The 20,047-nt window shown below is 36.8% G+C and overlaps 1 protein-coding gene across 3 annotated transcripts in view; it reads right to left on the bottom strand.

Moving 5' to 3' along the window:
- MAP2K4 (mitogen-activated protein kinase kinase 4) overlaps positions 1-20,047 on the bottom strand; it is a 127,325-nt gene that overhangs the window by 91,829 nt on the left and 15,449 nt on the right. The window lies entirely within an intron of this gene.

The following is a 20,047-nucleotide window of genomic DNA, read 5'->3' on the forward strand; positions in this document are numbered from 1 at the left end:
TGAAAGGCAACAAAGAATTTCTTAGAATTAAGAAAAAGTAAATAAAAATCATCTAAAGTTGTTACTAACCATAAATCACTCACTAGGCTGTGATACAACAGATACAATGCTCACTGCTTCAAGTTTACATTGTGCATACATTGTTCAGAGGTGTTAACACTTTTGCAAATGAAAACACCACTATAAAAATCATTTATCTCAGTAAACTTTTCTAAAATATTACCACCTCTCCAGTGTTATATTTTAATGTTCTCAGTTTAATAAAGATCATTTTCCCTCAATTTAATACAAACAACTAAGTGAAGAATCTGAAGCATTCTGCAACCATAATGGGCTAAAAACGTCATGGTACGGTCAACTTCAAGTTAATAATACAGGTATTCCAAAGCAATTGCTTTGAGGTGGAAAAGGGAAAGGTATTAATGTTTTTTATTACACAAGTAAAACATTTCCATTACAGAAAAGCCAAGAAATTGAGAAAAGATAAAAATATACAAAAATTGTATATATATAGTCTACATAATAGTGTTTAAAAATTTTCATATGCTCTTATCAATCCAATTACCACAAAATAATCATTTACTTTCTGTTGTAGACTGTTTTCTACACATAAATACAGACATATTTTTCCTTACAACTGAAATCAAACTATGATACTATTTGTAACATGCTTTACTCACTGAACCACACTGCTTTCTATTATCAATACATCTTAGAGAATAATTCCTTTAGAATTTATACAAATACTTTGTAACAGAGTTGGGTTTTTAAGCATTTGCAGCAAATCTTGGTTTCATGTTGATACTACAGATAACTTGTTCCTGCACTCACTCTCCAAAGTTTATTATACCTTTATCTATCAACTCAAAAAGTATCTTTGCAATCCAAACGTTTTCTCACCTCAGTGGAGTCAGATTTACTAGAGGGCTCAAACTATAGACCTGAGATTTGAGAATTCAACCAAGCCATCACACTAGTTGGAGAGGACTGCGAGCATGAAAACACAGAGCTCCTGGCCATGGCTCCTAGATCAGCTTTCAGGGAATGGCCTTTCCACAGGACTATGTCAAATTCCCAAGAAGACCAGACATATTCATTTTCAAAAATAAGGATAGTACAACATGAATATTCCACATGATTTGCCCTTTCTGGTGCTAAATTGTTTTAAAATCACTTTTATCTGACAGCAAGTAGAGGAAGGACATTCAAACTACATGTGCAAACGGTACTCTAAGAAAAACAGATTTGACTGTACATAAAAAATTTTAAAAATTAAAATTAAAACTTGGGAAAATCCTTGCAATTCTAAATCAGTAAGTCTATATAAAGACATCACATAAATCAAGGAAAATAGAAAACTTGGCGAGAATATCAACAGTAAAGACAAACAGGAAAAAATATGAAAAAGCACTAACACCAAAAACATTTAAAACTTCTGTTCATATGACAATGGCAAAGTTTGAAGGTTTTATATCACATATATATAACGATAACACATTGATCAGAAATGACTAGGTAAAAGAATAACTAATACAATAAATTGCTGGTGGAAATGTAAATTGACATAACTTTTCTGGTGCAAGGTTCAGCAATATACGAGAAAAATTTTTAAATGAATATGCTCTTTTACTTCTTAGATATTTGTCTTTAGAAAATACTTAAAGAGCTGGGTGCAGTGGCTCAAGCCTCTGTGAGGCCGAGGCAGGAGGACTGCTTGAGCTCAGAAGTTCCAGACTAGCCTGAGCAAGAGTGAGACCCCGTCTCTACCAAAAAGAAAGGGGGGGTGGGCAACTAGGGGTGTTATAGGCACACCTGTAGTCCCAGCTACCAAGGAGGCTGAGGCAGAAGGATCATTTAGAGCCCAGGAGTTGGAGTAAGCTGCAATGATGCCACTGCACTCTACCCATGGAGGCAAAGTGAGACTCTGTCTCAACAAAAACAAACAAGGCTTCTGAACAACCCTCCTCACAACCCTCACCCCTTCATAAAAAAAAAAAAAAGAAAAGAAAAAAGAAAGAAAGAAAGAAAAGACAATACTTAAAGACAGAAGATTATTCCAGACCTTGATACCTGATGGAATTTGCCATGCTGGATTTTGAAATTGCTTAGGACTACTGATTCCGTCTTTCCATTTTCTCCCTTTTTGAATTAGAATATCTAATAACTGTTATTAAATGCCTATCTCATTACCGTATTGTGGAAGCAGATAACGTGTCTTCTAGTTTCTAAGTGCACAAATGGAAGGGGATTTTGTATCAGAATAGATAATACTTAGAGCCTCACTCATATCTGGTTTAGATAATTTTGATGATGAGATTTGAGACTTTTGAGCTGATGATATTTAGGTGAGATTTAGATTTGAATTGATGCTAAATGAGTCAAAACTTTGGGGATACAGGGGTAGGACGAATGTGTTCTTCATGTGGAATGGATGTAGATATTTGGGAGCCAGAAGACGGACTGTAGTGGGATGAATGGTGGCCTGGGCCAGAGATACCAGGTTCTAATCCCTGGAACTATGAATGTTACCTTAATATGGTACACTGTTTGCAGAAAAGATTAAGTTAAGGACCTTTGTGATCATGATTCAAATGAGCTCAATCCCCACAAACTCCCCACATCAAATGCTGAGCACCACCTGTCATGCGGTATGTGTTTGAAACCAGCTGGCACATCATCCACGATCTCCATATGGAGAAAAAATAAAAGATTAAGATAAAATGCAAGACAATAACAAAACAAAGAACTATCCAAAGAAAAATACCAAAATTGCCTCTTTCTTCAAAAGCCCAATTTGAGGGGACAGTGGCTAACCTTTGCAGACAAATAAAATATACTACTATAATTAAAACTTACTCAAAGTGTTTTCTTAAAAATAAACATTTGTATTTAATACATACAAAGAGAAAGAGAGAGATTTTTCAGCATTGCATTCACATTTAAGCAAAAAACAAATTGGGGGCTTTAAAGGCCTTTTACTTCATAAACAACAGGTACAGTTTAACAGAATTTGACTTAACTTACATAAATTAGATGTAAACGCACTATACTTTAGAATCATCTCCAATTATCTGAAAAAACAGTCCAAGTGTATATTCTGACCATTCACTAACAAAATATACTTACTAAATAATTCTGTAAAACTTCAAAGCCTCTCCAACCAAAGATGACTCAGTGCCTTAAACCAGTGCCCAGGGGTTAGGATAAGAACAAGTTACACTGCCTATTCCCATTTGTGTACCCCCAACTCTCCAAATGATGATCAATTTAAGATGAACTCATAAAGCAATCTTGAGGAGCAAAAGGAAAGTACCCCCAAAATTAATCAAAGGTAACATTCACAGAAAGTAGAAAGAGGTAGTTTTTTATAATACTTTGGAGAGGCTGTTTCTGGCTATCTGTAGAAATGAGCGTTTTTTTCAATCACTTTCTCTTAAGTTCCAGAGCCTCTGTCAGGGCCGGTCCTTCTCTCCTTAACTTCTCTCTTCCTCAAGAGCCACCAAAACAAAACAAAAAAAACCTGAAAGGCAATCCCTATCACCATGTATTCAGATATTTTTAATGATGAAAATACAAACAAATAGGACATTAATATGGATTTTTTTCAAAAGCCTGAAAAACTTTCATAGGGAGAAAAGGAGGAAAGTAATACTATAAATACCCTGTGGAGATTTTAGATGCTAACAGAGATTAAAATATTTGTACAACAGCGTTTAAAATAACTAATCAAAAAGATTATAAATTAGTGATTATAACCCCTTTGGTGGACCAATCAATTCCCAACCAGTCAACAGAGATAAAGAGAGCTTCCCCTTAACTACAGCAAGAGAGAAACCAGGCACGATCAAACATCTTAAATTACTTATATGGAAGGAGTTTCCTGTGAGAGATTCTTTGTGTACCTAAAACCTTAGATCAGTGCCTGATATAGAAAACGCTTTCAAATGTTTACTGATCTAGGAATAAATTTGACATGAACAGCCACAGACAACTCAGTCTAGCCAGCTGAATTAGCTAGAGTAAGTTTCTGTTGTCTGCAACCAAAGACCCTGACTGATAAGGAAAACAGTATCTGTCCTCATCACATTTCCAAAGCACTGCTCTATCCCTCAGGGCAATAGTGCCTTTTTTCATATCATGGCTTATATAGAAAATGAGAATATTTGTTTAACACATTGGGAAAATTAGAAACACAGCTGGACCAGAGGCTTCGCTGGGCAGTTGAGCAGCCCCTAGTCCCACTCAAAGGGCAAAGGGAAGAAATCTCTCAGCACTACCCTCAAAATTCTGGTTTCAAAGCTCTGTCTTAAGAGAACAGCCAGTACTATTCAAACAAGCTTTTCACATCATCCGTATATAACATCTTCCTCAAAGTTCTCATGAGAAAAGCACTCCCAAGCATGAGATTGTCAAGAATATTAAGAACTATGATTCTGAAGAACAAGGAATTGGCCAAGTATATCCACACTCATTGAGGCATAGGAATATCCTTTGTTCTAATTATGTGCAACTCACAGAATATTGAAATTGGAAGGAAAACCTCGTCTAGCTTTCATCAGCTTTAAACAAGATGATAAAGAGTCCTGAAAATTCTTCCTCCATTAACTTCTAAAGAAATACAAACCTTTAACATCATTTTCCACAATCAGGTAAGCTCACCCTGTAGTTTGGTTCAACCTTGGCCAAAGATCCCAACACAGGCAGTTGAGAGTCTACTGCTCAAATATGAAATCTATAGCACCTAGGCAATCTAAGGTACCAAAAGCATCTCTCCTCCACCTTCTACAGATAAGCAAAAGGTGTCATTTCCTCATTATTCATTAAGAACCAGCATTATTTAGAGGTTCCAAAACATCAAAGAGTCTGTCCTCAAAGAGATATGTTTATACTAAGCCAACCTTGCCACCCTCTCATCCTCCTCAATTCTGTTCCCATCTGCTTACATTAAACTGTAAACAATTTTCTGCTCTACATTTTTCACTATCTTGATTTACCTTTGAACTTTGAAAATCACCTTTAATAGTAGGTACCTAGAACAAAAGAGTAGTTCAACAAGTATTTATTGGATTAAAATTATTAGCAGATTGTTTTTCTTATTAATATTTCACTGCCCTCTCACTCAACCTAACAGGCTTGTTTTCTCTCATTATATCATAAGAAAGCAAGATTCTGTTACCTGTATGGTCAGAATCAGAGAAACAGAATCCTCCTACCCAGCCTGTAAGAATGGAGACTATCTCTAAAATATTTTAGTCAATCCACATATCTTCAACAACAATGATTTCACTAAATTTGATAGCCCATGTTTAACATCTATTATAGAATGGCAAAGTTCTTCATTGTTAATGGCAATAAAGATCATGGAAGGACCTATAATAGCTGCCTGTAGACTATGATTTTTTTCTGATATAATGCCAACAGCTGTAGACTGTTACAAAAGTAGCCACCAGTGAATCACAGCTCCCTGTGTCCATACCCTTCTTACAATATGACTTTGCTGCTCCTCCCATCAATAGATGGAGTCTATTTCCCTACCTCTGCATTCTGAGCTGGCCTTGGGACTTGCTTTAACCACAAGAATACAGCATAAGGGATGTTGTATGACTTTCAAACCTAAGTCTCTCTGAGGCCTTGCAGCTTCCACCTTTACCCTCCGGGAATGCTAACCTGAGTTTAAAAGTGAAGCAGCTCAGTCTAGCCTCCTTGATGATTGAAAGACCATATGCAGTGAGAGGTCCAGCAGTCCGGCCATCCTAACAGACCTACTAAATGCAGACACACAAGCCCACTCAGGTGACACCAGCAGAACTACCACCCAACTAACAAATAGAATCATAAAAATTAAATAGTTGCTCTTTTAAGCCACTACTCACACACCAAAGGAGCTAGATAGGCATAATCAAAAAGCAATCACAATTAGTCCCTCTTAAGGAACTCCCACTGCCAGAATAGGTGATTCCCTAAAAACAAGCACAGGAAAAAATGAGAAAACCAGAACTGAAAAGTGAAAGCCACTCATAGAATACCTACCTTTAAGAAAATTGGTGAGTGACCTACAGACCAATCCCACTGAATGGGATTGAGAACATCCCACTGGGGGCAGAGGGAGATTGCCTTAAATTCTCATTTCTCCCTTGGCTCTCATTCTCATTTTCAAAATAGAAAGATTACCTAGAATAACTTTTGAAATTATCTGTAATCACCGGTTATGAAATGAGTAACACACAATTCCAACTACCCAACTTTATATTCAAACAATTTCAGAAATGAGGAAACAAAGTAGTAGAAAAGAACTTACTTTTATTCTCTTTTCTCCCTAAATTACTACAGTGATGAGAGATCTAACATTTCATAAACTGAAGAGAAAAAGAGAGGAAGGATGTCAGAGTTGGAATTAGAAGAAATGGGCTACTTTGTTAGTTCTTGCAATATCAAGCTTTCCATGGACCCATGTATTCAGTGAGCTACCAATCAGCTAATATTATATTGCCCCCAGGCTCCCACCTTTGATACATAAGAGTGAGCAATTACCAAAAAATTTATAAAATCTCACTCTAAACTTCCATCAATAAAAGTTATTCATTCATGTAGCTAAACATTTTGGAAACTGGATTGTTCTGAGTTTATTTAAGAAACCAAGTAAATATCCCAACAGCAACTTTTAGTACATTTTTACACTTTTGTGTGTAAAGTAAATTTTGAGAAAGCCCAATGTAATAATATACACAGCCACAGGTACAGAAATATCACAATTACACACAAGTTATTGTGCCAGGCAGTAGAGACAAAAGATAGATAAGGTGACTAACCCATCCACAAAGACTGTTTTGTTTGGCATTCTGAAGAAATTAAAAAGAAATGTGTAGGAAGAGGCTAATGAGTAAGAATAGGGAAGAAAATTAATTTTGCTAGATGAAAAATGATCACCATTTAAATACTAGAAAACATAAAAACAGGGACATTTCTGTGTTCTGTGGTCTAATAAACTATACATCTGTAAAATCAGGATAAAAACAGTCCCTTACTTGGCAGCACTGTTATGGTAGGGATTACTATACCTTAAATATGCAATGGTTGGCAAATGGTAGGTATGAAAAGGTGGTAAATACTATGGTATTAAAGTACATATTAAAAACCTAATTGAAAATTATTAAAATCTCCAGAAAAGAAAGATGAACAAAGTCTGTTTGATAGCTTTTAAACTGATGAAATATATTAGGCACAAGGAAGGAAAAAGGAATTCAGCTTGCTTTGTAGATTTCTTTAAAACTATTATCCCATAAAAAAAATCCCTACTTCTATCCAAATCCAGCATCCCAACAGCACTAAATTAGAAACTAGAAAAAGCAATACAAGGGGGTGGGGCAGGGGGGTGGGGGGAAGAAAACGCAATACAGAGTAGCAGTCCCAGTCTGCCTAGTTTTGAAACTCAACTCTGCTACTTACTAGCCATATGCTTTTGGGCAAATAACTTCACCTCTCTGTCTCAGTCCCATATTTGCCAAATGGTATCAATATTATATAATACCTTCCTCATAGGGGCATTGTAAGGAGTAAAGGCATTACTGTGCATAACAGAGTCAGCTACACAGTCACTCATTTTTCCCTGCTTTATTACCAACTATATTAATAATATTCATAATATCATTATCAATTACGTCTAGGTATATGATGGCAAAGTCCTAAACCAGGGTGACAGCAGATCACCAACAGCCATGCTTCCTAAATGTTAAAACATTTTCCCCATCTGACAAGCTTGAGCCTTAAAGGCTTGGTGCCAAAAACAAAAAACTGAAATAATTTACCCTCAGCATTCTCAGCCTCTGGCAGATGATTCATACACAGTCCTTTACTTGGTGTAGAAATATTTTCTTTAAACCTGGAATATCAAAGATTCTGTTATTCCTCTATCAGTTCCTGAAAGGATACTGCTTTGAAACAAAAGGGTTAATAGCTCCTAGCATATTCTTAGCGACTCCAGACAAAGGCAAAAGAAGCATTCTACTCACAGACTACATTTTATTTTTTTGAGGCAGTCTCACTTTGTCACCCTGGCTAGAGCACAATGGCATCATCCTAGCTCACTGCAACCTCAAACTCCTGGGCTCAAGTAATCCTCCTGCCTCAGCCTCCTGAGTAGCTGGGACTACAGGCTCACAACATCGTACCTGGTAGACTACATTTTACTATGAGGCCCTTGTATTATGAGACTCTTGTTTGGTTAACAGAAGTCTTCAGGGAGTTTGAAGGCTTAAATGCCCCAAACTTGCTTCCAAGCTCTTTATCCAACAAGGAAAAAAAAAATTTAAACTTATTTAGTCATAGTAAAATAGGGAGTTTATCAAGTTTCATGGAATGAAGCTCCCGACATGTCCTAAAATCCCCCTAAACCTATTAGTAGAAACTCATAATTGATACTTCATTCTCTGATTCAGTCTCTGATCACCAGTAATTGTACATCAATTATGCACAGTGCCATCATTATGGGATTCTACAGGCAGCCACACCTTTGAGCTATCACTTAATTAAAGCCAATAACAGCATCATTTCCTATCAGACTCTGAGCCAGAAGTCTTTATTACCAACAAGCAAATACATAATTCCTCAGGCTGAACTAAAAATCCCTCTGGCCAAGTCCTGATTAGTCCAACCTCCTAAAAATTACCCAGGGAGTCAACTAATCCAAGAAGGACCTACTGTGGTTATCAAAACAGCACAAATGTCAAGGCTTTACTGAAAAAACAGAACTTGAGATGCTTGTCCACAATGATTATGTAACTGCTCAAATAGATTCCATTTTAGCAGAAACTTGCTTTCAATCTTTTTGGTCCCCAGTTCTCCTGTGAGATCACTAGAGTTATTTTAGGGGCAAAAAGAACATACTTTTGTCTTAACTACAGAATCCAAATGTGGGGCGTGGCGGGCACATTATAAAAGGGCCTTACTTATAAACAAGGACCATGAACAGGTAATTAACAAAAGGAAAAATACAAATAAGCCAGTATCATGAAAAATAATTCTTCTAGTTACACCAAAAAAATACAATTACTGCCTTTAATACTGCACATAAATAAAAAGAATTCCTAATATCAATGTTAACAAGGGTATGAAGAAGTAGATAGCTTCTTCAGAACTTATCACAGCTGTACTTTTACATTCATGGTTGTTTGATTAAAGTCTACCTTCCCCACTGAAAGGGGCGGCCTTGCAAAAATAACAGGAAAATACCTAATCCTACAATTTCCCCAGTAACAATTAAAGATCAAACCTATGAGTTCCCTCACTAACAGGCACCCTGCAGGAGTTCTGTTTTGCACAACTTCTGAAAAGAGGTGAATGGGCAGAAAAGAGATGTAGATGTAAATCTCTCTTTCAAAATTGTTTTTTGAGAATCTGCTTTTACAGAGTTCCTGAGTAAACAGCAGAAGAAGGAGCTACAGCCTCAACCATATCTTAAGGACAGAGTCACATCTCCTGTGATAGTCCCTTCTCCAAGGAAAGGCAGGAAACCAAGTCTTGGACTTTGACATCTTCACAATTTTTGCTATCTACCTGCTGCTGCTTTTGTTATCAACTGACAGTCATCACAATTCTTTTTCTTTCTCTTCGTCCCCCTTAAAATCAGCAAGTCACTTGGCCTCAGTGCTGGTATTTCCCTTTTCTTTCTTTGGGATGCGACGCTGTCTCTCTCTCTCTCTCTCTCTCTGCCCCCCTTCTCTCTTGCTCTGTCTCTCTGTGTCTCTCTCTAACACATTCTCTGTCCTCCTAAAAGATAAAGTTTTTTTTTACTGTTATATATTAATCTCTGTGTGAGAAATCTTTCTCCACCCTCACCGTGAGCACCCACTAGAATTTTCACCCTAACACCCACCATATCATTGTTATCTGCCAGCAGGGCAGAAATTCTATTTCTTCTTAGGTGCCTCAGTGCCTAGAATTATGCCTGACACATAAGTCAGTAACATTTACTCAGTAAACAAATTAACACAGACAAATGACCAAATTACTATCATGAACATAAACTGGTCCATTTTCCAGAAGGCAATATCTAGCAAACAACTCGAAATATCCTTACAATTAACCCAATAACTCCATCCCTAAGAATTTATCCAAAGAAAATTAAAGATTAAGCAAAGAAGTTATTAAAGTAGTGATATCTATGCTACATTAACTACAAAAATTGTGGCACATTCATAACTGTAACACTGTATACAATACTACCAAGGAAAAACACTATAAAAGACTACTAACATTAGAAAACTTTAATAGTAGTAACTTTTTTAAAAATTAGGCAATAAGTAATATAACTAATAAATTAAAATTTTAGTAAAACATATGTATGTATAACTTACACACACACACAGGTCTTTCTCCAAAATGTCACTCATGATTAATTCAAAGTGCTAGAATTATAGGTGGGTGTTTTGTTTTGTTTTTTTTTTACTTTTTCTATTTTTCTGTGTTGTGTTTTTTTTACACTAAGCATTCACTGTTTCTGTTTTAATTACAATGTTCTTGCCACTTATATCAGAGGTTTATAAAAGGAACCAATCTGTTCTCTAAACTCAATCCTATTAAAAGGTCTAGAAAACAAGTTTAAAAATGGCCTTAAAATACAGTTACAGGCACTTTCAAACACTTGCTAAGAAAACTTGGACATTTCTATACCCTTACCATCTTTTCATATTTTACAAATGATATTTTTAGAGTTTTGGAGGTATATGTATGGGCTAAAGTTAACAATATTTTAATAGTCAAGAAAAAAGAAAAGCTTATCCAACACAATCCCCAACCCCCAACTCCGTGCTCCAATGATTTTGCAAGCAGATTTCATGGGAATCTAAGAGATAGAATTACACAATTACACAATCACCCTGAGAAGTTTCCAAACAGATACCCAAAAGGTGGTAAGCCATTACTGCTAATATATCTCCACCCCTGGTTTATAGGAGAAGAGAAATAATGTGTTAAAAATTCTGAGTCCTTAACTGGTCATCCCCCACCTCCACCCCCAACTCATTTAACATATTTTTTAGTGCCACACTAGAAAAAAAATTTTTCCTGGGGGCCACGGTGTTTTATTAGGAAAACAGAATAAAAACTTCAAAAACAAAACAATCCTTTCTAATTTAATGAAAAATTTCTTATTTTTTATTGTTTTCTGTGCATGAGTTATATGCAATGTGAAAAATAATTCTTGTGGCTCCCAAAGTGAAGAGATGTGTGAGTTACTCCCAAGGTGAAGAGATGGGAAGAAATACGTTTCACAAGGTCCCAGGCACAAAACTAGTGTGAGGTAAATACAACTCACATGGCAGTTTATGTGTTAAAGAATTCTCTTGGACAGGCATGGTGGCTCATGGCTCATGCCTGTAATCCTAGCACTCTGGGAGGGTGAGGTGGAAGGACTGCTTGAGCTCTAGAGTTCAAGAGCAGCCTCAGCAAGAGACCCTGTCTCTACTAAAAACAGAAAAATGAGATGGGTGTCATGGTAGGTGCCTGTAGTCCCAGCTACTCAGGAGGCTGAGGCAAGAGGATCATTTGAGCCCAAGAGTTTGAGTGAGCTATGATGACGCCATTGCACTCTAGCCAGGGTGTCAGTGAGACTCTGTCTCGAAGAAAAAAAAAATAGAGTTCTGAGTTCTCTTATACCATCATCTTTCACAATCCTTAGTAAGAAGAAAAGACTAACCTACTAAGTGCTTGCACTAATTCCATTCACATAGAAGCACTATTGCTACATATGGTGCTGTGAGTTCTAGCAGGAAAAGGGAAATGTTTATAGCATACCAAGCGTAAACAAAAGCTGAGCCTTTATCCAGGTGCTCAGACCACTTTAAATCCACATAATATCTAAAACTCTGCCAAATCCACAGGGTATTTATGTTTTTGAGCCTCACATTCGTGAACATATCAACAGGAACCCTATGGAGATAAGTGAGACACAAACCCTATATTGATCAACACCAACAAAATTTTCTATGTAGAACACTCAACAGTGATCTCTTACTCTGTAATATGCATGCCATTATGGTATCCTATGCCTCCTAATCAGACTCCTCAACATTCTAATTAAGCTCCTCATGAGTACCCCGAAGTTTTAAGTTCCTGTCTTACAACGTAGCAAGATATCCAGATTTCTGGAAAACCATACACATAACTGACTCTTACCTTTTGGTAGCCATCTTTCTACTGGGACAAGGAACATAATTTGCAAACTTACAAAAGCTAAGTCAGGAGGTCATAAGACTTGTTCTGATTTCCATCAATATCTCAGAGTCCATAGAGTGGCTTCTAGCCTGACCTCACTACAAAGGCAGTACAAGTAACACATACTCTCCAAAGAATGCAGAAAGCTCTTATTTGAACTCTAGCAAGGAACCAAAGTGCCCACAGGTCTTAGTTCACATTTATTTTTCCTTTTTTTTGTTTGTTTTTCAACATGGTTTGAAACACTTAGTTTTCCTTCGTGGTAAACCCCATAACATCCTATTACCACCCTGTTTTAACTTTTTACCACTCTAAATGAAATAAGCACATTAACCCTATTTTATAACTATACCATCAGTAGTTTTTCAATCAGTACTTCCTTCCAAACGTTTTTTATATGTGCCATGATGTGATGAAAAAAAATACCTGTGTAACACAATGAAAGAAAAACAAGTCTGTTCTTGGCTAAAGGACAATGACCTAGAGCTCTAGTAAGTGGCCCAGGCCACAGAGCTGAGATCTATGTTTCAGCTCACAGGTAAACTACTCACAACAGCACAAAAATTGAAGAGCTACCAAAACAACCAGATTTGACTTCTTGGAAAGTTTACTTAGAATAATATTATTAACCATGTAAGAAAGCCAGACTGGTGAGTAATTAACTCTTCTGGACTTCAATTCTATATGAACTTCATTAGCATATAGATTAGGATAAAGAAAGCTGTAAGATGCAGGCAATTTCATAGTGAAAGTACTGATTTGCTCAAAGGAAACAGCCTTGTCAATCCTTTCACAACAGAAAATCAACCAACCACATGGTAGTTAAAATGATATTCGGCTCCCATTCTTCTTTCCAGATAACTACAGATTAACCCTTCTAGAAACCTTACAGATTCAAAGCTGTGGGCCTATGCGTGCAAGGTAGTTTTGCTACAGAAGTACCTGCGGTATAGTGAAAAACATAACTATATTTTGCCTTTGCCCCAGGTTCCTGGCACAGAGGTCCTAAAACCCTCGGAATTTCCTGAGTGACAGGAATGTCTTTTGTTATTCACAATGAGGCCCTTACAACCATATCTGAATTTATGCAAGCGTCTGGTGAGTCTTGGAAGGCCCCTATATAACTTCTAGAAAGGGGAGAGTCACCAGAAAAAACAACCAGCTAATACAGGTTAGAACTTCCAGCTGCCACCCCGTGTCACACACACAAGTTAGAACTTCCAGCTGCCACCTCATGCCACACACACAAGTTAGAACTTCCAGCTGCCACCCCGCCCCCCCCCCCCAACACACACACACCTTCAAGAAGGGGAAAAGGACTAGAGACTGAGTTCAATCACCAATGACCAAAGACATCATCAATCATACCCACCTAATGAAACCTTCATAAAAATCCCTAAACAACAGGGTTTGGGGACCATCCAGATTGATAAAATACATTGAGGATGGTGTGTCTGGAGAGGTCACAGAAGCTCTGTGCCACCTCCTTGTCCCCTCACCCCTAATACCTTGCCTTATATATCTCTTCCATTTGGCTGTCCCCTGAACTGTATCCTTTATAAAAAACCAGTAACAGTAAGTAAAGTGCTTTCCTGAGTTCTGTAAGCCATTCTACCAAATTATCAAACTTGGCAGGGGGGGAGCCCCAAATTTGTAGTCATCCAAGCAGAAGTGTGGGTATCCTGGACATCCCATTTGCAGCTGGCATCTTAAGTGTGGACAGTCTTGATGCAGTGAGCCCTTTCCCTTGTGGGATCTGACACTAATTTCACATATGTCAATAGCTGATATGAAAATATTATTAAGGTTTGGGCACAGTGGCTCCTGTCTGTAATCCCAGCACTTTAGGAGGCCAAGGCAGGAGGATCACTTGAGCCCAGCAGTTTGAGACCAGCCTAAGCAACATAGCGAGACCCTATCTCTATACAAAAAAACTAAAAAGTTAGCTGGGCATGGTGGCGCATGCCTGTAGTCCCAGCTACTCAGGAGGCTGAGGCAGAAGGATCGCTTGAGCCCAGGAGTTTGAGGTTGCAGTGAGCTATGATTGTGCCACTGTACTCCAGCCTGAGTGGCAGAGACTCTGTCTCTAAAAAAAATAAAAGGAAAAAAAGAAAATATCATTAAGCATTATCAAGAGAGATGTCCTTCAAATACCCAGCAGATTCTTGATTTCAAGAACATCTTCTTAAACCAAAGAATGAGCATATATGTCCCCCCTCACATTACCCTGCTCAGGAAAATCAGAATCTACCTTCCTTCCTTTTCTTTGTATCTGGCTCCATAATGGATCACAGTTATTAAATAATTTTTTATTCCAAGCTGACTTCTCTCCACTCTCCAGGGCACATTTGACTCTCTTACCCAATTGACCAATCACCTTATCCTCAAAGCAAAAAATTCACACCACCGTATAAAACTTAACCTATAATAAGCCTAGTTTTCACCATGACATGTTCTTAGGAATCCAGAAAGGCAAAAGAAGAATCAATTTAGTTCACATACGTAATTCTGTATATACTTTATTAGGACCATTTAGATAGCCTTCAGGTAACCTGCTACCACCACATGACACCTTTATATGTCAGTAAGGCTAAATTTTATTGACCATTTGTACTGATAACTAGAGACAACCTGCACTCAAAATACAAACTAATTAGAGCTTTGAAGCAGTGGAAAGTAAGGTATCTTGCACTACCTACCTAAAGCTGAAGTAAAGCTTTATTTAAAAGACAATTTCTCCAATTCTAAAATACTTACCAAATGTCAGCAATAATTTAATAACAGGAGAGGAAGAGGAAAAAAGATCACTATAAATGTATAGAATGTTTAACTGATCATCAACAGCACACTATATTTACCTATAAAATAATAACCCCTTCTTCAGGAATACAATCAACATTTGAACATCAGCATTCTTCACATTCAGAACCTAAATACTCATCGAGATGACTTCTGACCATTGGAAATTAGAGAGAATACACCAATGGGTCTAAGGACTCAGAACATTTCATAACAGCACCCAGCAAGTCATAGGAACTCAAATGTATCTTCAATTAATAAGGAATTCAAGCTCAAGTTTTTGATTTAACACCTTCAGGACAAATAGTTTCACTCAGAAATCAATAGTATGTTTTACCTCTATTTCTTGATGTGTCCAATTTATTGTTTCATTTTTTCTCCATTAATCAAAATACATATAACTGGAAGTTAAGTAGGTTTTCTGAAAAAGTTAGCAAGAAGCTTTCACTAGAGAAATGCTCCTAATGATAGAACTTCATGACACATGAATTAATCATCCATCTCCTGGCTTTAAAAAAGATATCTGGCCGTTTAACTGCCATGAGTTGCACAACATGGCACTCTTTTGTATATTCCACTTTCTTTCTATTTCAGTGCTGCGTTAGACTATATAATTTCTTTTAAGATATTTTTAAGTAACAATTTACAGTCCAATTTAAATTAAAATCCAACTGTGTTATTACAAAAGCAAACAACAAAGGTGGAAAATGAACAGGCATCTTCTACACAAAGCTATTACTGTATTAGTATAAGCAATAACTACAGCACTATCATACTCCTCTCTTCCTATCTGAATAGGGTTTTTCTGATTGTTTGTTTGGTTGGTTTTTTTTTTTTTTTTTGAGAGAGTCTCACTCTGTCGCCCAGGCTAGAGTGCCATGGCATCAGCATAGCTCATAGCAACCTCCAACTCCTGGGTTCAAGCAATCCTTCTGCCTCAGCCTCCCAAGTAGCTGGGACTACAGGCATGCACCACCATGGCTAATTTTTTCTATATATTTTTAGTTGTCCAGCTAGTTTCTTTCTATTTTTAGTAGAGATGGGGGTCTTGCTCTTGCTCAGGCTGGTCTCGAACTCCTGAGCTCAAACGATCCACCCACCTGGGCCTCCCAGAGTGCTAGGATTACAGGCGTGAGCCACCACACCCGGCCTGAATAGTTTTTTTCGATCCTCATTAAATATCTCCCAATCTCAAAAATATTAAGATATGAACAACACTTTCATTTCTTAGGGGACACAATTAAGAATTATTTGTTGCCTGTAAATGTATTCCACAAATTGAGGTTTTTAAAAGATTAGACTAAATTAAGAATAATCAAGAGAGTGACTGACACTCAAAGAAGGTATCTTGCATCCTATCTACTTCATGTATATATAGTACATGAGAATATTGTGACTGAAATGTTTCTAATTTGTTACTTACACATGACCCAAGAAAGAAAATCAAAAGCAAATCTGTTTTAAAACATTATAAGGGTTTTAAAGAACTTAAAAACTGGATGTCAATAGGAATAGTAAAAAAGATCTGGTTAAGAAATTATTGCTGCTGAAGGGTGAATGACACCTATTGGACAACAATATTTTGGTCACTAAAAAAGTTAACTGCTAATTGGAACACAAATAGTTTATCAGAATTTTTTTTAATCATGGAGGAGAACTCTCATTTACTTCTATCCTCACCAAACTGACTTTTCATGACTAAATCTGATTCCCAAGTACAGGGAAGGTAATGCCCTGAAGGACCCGAGCATTCTAAAAATTGCATACAAATTTTAAAAGCTAGACACTAGTTTGGGATTGATCTTAATTTGACAGAACTAGTCTTGCATATTCACTGGTTCTTCAACTTCACCAGAGAATGTTTTATTATCTTATTACTTAACATGGCCTTTGATTATCTTCAGAGATTAAGGATTGCTGATTAATGAATAGGTCAACTTATGTTCCAGGGCAAAAAGGATAGATATCCAGTTTTTATTCTTTCACAATACAGAACATCCCAATAGATGTTTGTACATAATGTGTGCATATAGACATATACTTTCATATCCTTCCTTCAATACTGGCACAGTTAAGTCAGAAATGACCAATGCTTAATTCTACAATTTGCTTTCAATGGTATACTTCAAACACAAATTTTGTTTTTTTGGATGGATACAGCTACTATTTGCAGAGCCCACATTTGTTTAGAAAGAAGAGTTAACCTATCCCTAATAAAATAATTTTTCAGACAGAATTAATTGGCCAAAACCATCAGGTGAAAGGCTGATGAGGAACTTTATACTATATGGATCACACTGGCAGCACCTAAGCCCAATGGTCAGTCTTAACAAGAGCTACAACCAGAAATCATATGCCTCCTGATGTGACATAACAGGAAGCACACAAAATCATCTGTAAAGTATTCTTACCAAAAATTTGAATCTCTACCTAATGATGCTTCTATATCTAACTACTAGTTAAAGGGAAATAACAGGGCATAGAAGAACATGTTAAACACTGACAGGATGTAATCAGCCAAATCCAAAATGTGTGAAATGCTACAAAATAAATGAACCAATTTTTTTCAATGAATGGTAAAAAAGAGAGGGAAGATGAAACTACCACAGATTTAGAGAAACTTAACAGATATCAACCAAACACAATGTGCTCCTAGACCTTGTTGCAGTCTCAAGTTGAACAAATTAACATAAATAGGCATTTATAAGGCTTTTGGGGAAATGTAAACACTGAGTAGCTATCTGGCAATATTGTTTCATTCATTTAATGGTGAAATAATAGTAATGATGTTATGTATTTAAGAGTCCTTATCACTTAGAAGACATGTGACTGACATTTATGTGGATGAAATAATGATAATCAGAATTTGCTTTAAAACATTTCAGTAGCAATAGGTACAGGGAGAGAAAACAAATGAAATAAGATTGGCCACATGTTGATAATTGTTGGTGCTATGTAATGTGTACATAGGGATTCATTATATTACTCTATTTCTGTGTCTATTTGAAATTTTCTATCATTAAGTATTTTTAAAAAATTAAATGATGTTCCTTCTTCCACCCCTGCCAAAAAGAAAGTTGGGGGCAGAGGGACATAAGTCTTTTACTAAAAGCATCAACTTGGTCTTAAGGGAGTCTGTACACAGTCTGCCCTCACACATCTCATGGCTATGATACCTTGTCCATGGACTGACCAGTCTCCTGACCTATTAGTCTTGTTCCCAGGCACACAAGTCATTTGAGAATCCTAGAGCAATTAATTTCCTCTGTCTAGGCCAGAAGAGTTTTAGTTTTTTATTAAACATTTTTTTCCATAGTGGTAGATCCCCTATGTCCTTAGCTTCAGAGCCACAAGAAGGAATCTTTCTACTTTAATGTTCAGTAAGGCTTACTGGATAATATTATGAAACTCTCTGGGGCCAGAAAATCAGAAATGATAAAAATAGTAGGTTAAGATCTCATGATCACTTGCAAGTGAAGATACTTCAAAAGCTATTAATATTCGGTTTGGTTTAGAAAATCATTCCTGTGAACACCCACTTCTTTTTTTAAGAATCAGTAAAATGTAATGGTTTACAACATGGAACCTGTGAGCAGACAAGGTTACACATTTCCACCACTCATTAGCTGTATGACTTTGGAAATTTTACTTAACCTCTGTGCTTCAGTTTCCTCATCTATGATAACTATTATACCTACTTCATAAGGTTGTTGTGACAATTAAAGGAGTTAATATTAAGTGTTTAGAACAGGGTTTGGCACACAGTAAGAATTATCTATCATTACTTCTACCACATAGCTTTCTGTACACGTTCAACCTATCAAAGACTGTACACTTTTTCAGAGCAGGCTCCAGATTTAATTCACCTTTAAAGATCCCAGCACTTCCTACCACTGGTAGTATCTGTATCTATCTATCTATCCATCTATGGTGTACCTATAGATTTGTTAACTGTTACATTTGTGCTTTTGTTTACTTATCCTTGTAAGAGCTTCTTTAAAGGGGAGTGAAAAATGCTTGTATTCATTTGATTTTCATTTCTGATAAATGTTTTTTTGGCAGTTCTACCAAACTAAAGAGAAGATGAACACTAAGATGAACGTCACAAGTTTCTTTCAAAGCATCTTCTTATCTAGATATTTTTGTCTAGATTTGTAGAACACTCATAAAACCACGTAGTGAGAATTCAAATATTCACTGCACCTTATTTGAAAACCATCACCCTAAGTTTATAAGCTAAATTGAAACCACTTTAACTGGGGACTCAGTTAAAAACTGTACATCCTTTCTATTCTGTTTTGTTCAACCACAGTAGTTTTGTCAAACATCACTTTGCTGGTAGTGGTAAAGTTCAACTAGCAAAATGACGACATTTGCTGCTATTGGAGGTTAATGTAGTTTATTTAAGTTTATACATATGATGAAGTTAGTTGAAAAATGAGACTTTTAGGCCTGGTGAGGTGGCTCACACCTGTAATCCTAGCACTCTGGGAGGCTGTGAGCTCAGGAGTTTGAGACCAGTCTGACCAAGAGTGAGACCCCATCTCTACTAAAAATAGAAAGAAATTAGCCGGGCAACCAAAAATATATAGAAAAAATTAGCCGGGCATGGTGGCGCATGCCTGTAGTCCCAGCTACTCGGGAGGCTGAGGCAGAAGGATGGCTTAAGTCCAGGAGTTTGAGGTTGCTGTGAGCTAGGCTGATGCCACAGCACTCTAGCCTGGGCAACAGAGTGAGACTCTGTCTCCAAAAAAATAAATAAATAAATAAGACTTTTGTAGGGTTGGCCATAAGCTAGACTGACTTCCACTATATCCATCACTATCTGTGGGGAATATGATAAACTGCCAATGGAAAGTCCATCTGCTTGGAAAAACTGTTTTTATACTAGTTAAAGCCCAAGAATTATAGCAGTGGTAAATTGGCAGAGTCAAGATTCACCTATTCCCCTTACACCATTCCAAAGGGAATGTAGCCGAATTGTCTTTGACGTTAGAAATGGAGAGAACATGAACACTTCCTGAAAATGACTTTTGTT

This window comes from Lemur catta, chromosome 15 (genome assembly GCF_020740605.2).
Source record: "Lemur catta isolate mLemCat1 chromosome 15, mLemCat1.pri, whole genome shotgun sequence".
NCBI classification, from domain to species: Eukaryota; Metazoa; Chordata; class Mammalia; order Primates; family Lemuridae; genus Lemur; species Lemur catta.